The sequence below is a fragment of the Trypanosoma equiperdum genome, assembly GCF_001457755.1.
Source record: "Trypanosoma equiperdum strain OVI genome assembly, contig: ctg_1470, whole genome shotgun sequence".
Classification (NCBI taxonomy): Eukaryota; Euglenozoa; class Kinetoplastea; order Trypanosomatida; family Trypanosomatidae; genus Trypanosoma; species Trypanosoma equiperdum.
This window is the reverse complement of record NW_027123472.1, coordinates 35,089-37,287: the sequence shown is the minus strand read 5'-3', so window position 1 is coordinate 37,287 and position 2,199 is coordinate 35,089.

Sequence of the window (2,199 nt, the reverse complement as noted above, 5' to 3'; positions counted from 1 at the left end):
ATATATATATATATATATACATAAATGTGCATATGTGCGTGTATCCGTTTCCGTGTGTGTACTCGGGACGCTGATGATGTCAGCAGCAAAAATTGCTGAAAGTTGGAAGAAGAAGAAGAAGATGATGAAGATGATGATGAAATCTCCTTCTCTTCACAAATTTGAACGACACTTGATGAGCATATGAGATGGCTGCTTGAGTGGAGGTCTTATTTAGTGAAAATGAAAAAGGGGGTAGTTAAAACTAAGTATAGAGTGAAATGTTTGATAAGATAAAATGAAGTGGAAAGAAAAGGTTAGGGATGATGTGAAACAAGACGCCGTAAGAAAGGTTCGAGAAATGGGATGATGAAAAAGGGAGGCGCGTTTATAATTGTTGTTGTTTGTTTGGTTGGTTGGTTGGTTGGTTGGTTGGTTGAACCAATGTCTGGAAAAATGACGCTATACTACAAACCAGCGTACAAGAAAGGGGGCAAAGAAAAAAAAACAAAAAAGAAGTCAGGGAAAAGAAAGCGGGTGAAAGTGATACAAACTTCTCAGTTTGCACATCATACGTGTCTGGGTGTACTTTATTTTGTTACGCTCCGTTTAGTTTTACTCTGCTTTCCTCTCTTCTTTCTTTTTTTTTGTTTTGTTTTTTGTTGCTTTGTGTGTGTGTGTGTGTGTTTTTTTTGACTTGTGCTTCATTCATTCGTTTATTCATTCAGACCATAAGATGGTCGTGGTATCTCCCTTTCCGTCCTCTTTAACGTGAAGATCTTTTCATCTTGAGGGGGATTGTCTCTGGTGACTGCGTTTTCTTTTTTGTTTTGTTTTGTTTTGTGTGTGATGTTGATGTTGTTGTTGTTGTTGTTGATGTTGTTTTCTTTTCACTTTTGAATCATTTTATTTATTTTTGTTGATGGTGCTTGCGGTAGCTGTTTTGAAGTGCAAGTGGAGGAAGAAAAGAGCAAAAAGATTAGGTGAAAATGCAAAAAAGAATGAGTGAGTGAGTTAAATTCTGATAATTTCATGTGCCTTTGCAAAACTTGTGTCCTCTTTAATATCAAAGCAAAAAAAAAAGAAAAAGAAGGGAAAAAAACAAGGACAAAAAAGGGACGAAAAGACATGGAAAAAATCAGGTGAATAAAAGGAAGGGATTCGGGTAGATGACCATGAAAATTATTGTGTGTTTGCTCCATTGGGTTTGTTTTGTGTTTTTTTCTCCCCCTCCTCCCCTCCTCCCCCCCGCCAGCTAATCTCCCTTTTCCATCGCCCTTTCGTTCTTTAGTCATGTGCTTTTATTTGTCCATAAAAGTTTAACAACATTCCTTTAAGGAAAATACCTGCTGTTACTTCATGTTTTCTCTTTTTGTTTGTTTGTTTGTTTGTTTGTTCTCTCAACACACACGCACACACGCACACCCTTCCTCTCCCGCCTTCGTGTCGTTTATACTTATATATTTGTATACTTACGTGTGTGACTTATATATTTATTCATGTAAACATTTATTTTCATGACTTACGTGCGTTGCACTTTTAGTTGTTGTTTTTTTATTAATTATTATTTATGTTTATGTGTGTGGGCATGTGCCATGCGCATAAGGCAAAAGGAGTTGCCCGCGCATGTATGCAGCCGTGTAGTAAAGCAAATACACACACGCTGCGATATGTTGTGTTGTTTTGTGTTGTTTACTTTTTAGTTTTATTTATTTCCATTTGTTTTTGTTTTTTTTTTTTTGCAGCCCTCGATTTTATCTGGCGTTTATATTTATATAATCATATGTATTGGTGAAGAGGATATTTGTGTAAAATTGCAAGGGAAATGGGGGAGGGGGTTGTTTCAACAACAACAACAAAATAATAAGAATGAATAGGAACAATAAAATCTACGGTAACTCATGGTGGAAAGGATGGGGAGTAAATTTTTTTTAAAAAAAATAGGGAAAGTAAAAAGGGATTGACATATGAATATAAATTTTCCTCTTGAATCGAATTTTAAATGAACACGAACGCAAATGTACATGTTGGGGTGGGGGTACATGAAACGAAATAAGAAGGAATAAATGTATATATATTTATTTATTTACATTTATATTATTTATATTTATAGCACAGTGCACTAATTTGATTCTTTCTCTCCATTCATTTGTTTGGTCGTTAGTTCGTTGCCGCCGCCTTCCATTTGCATTTGTTTGTTTCGGTGTGTTTCTACCTTTT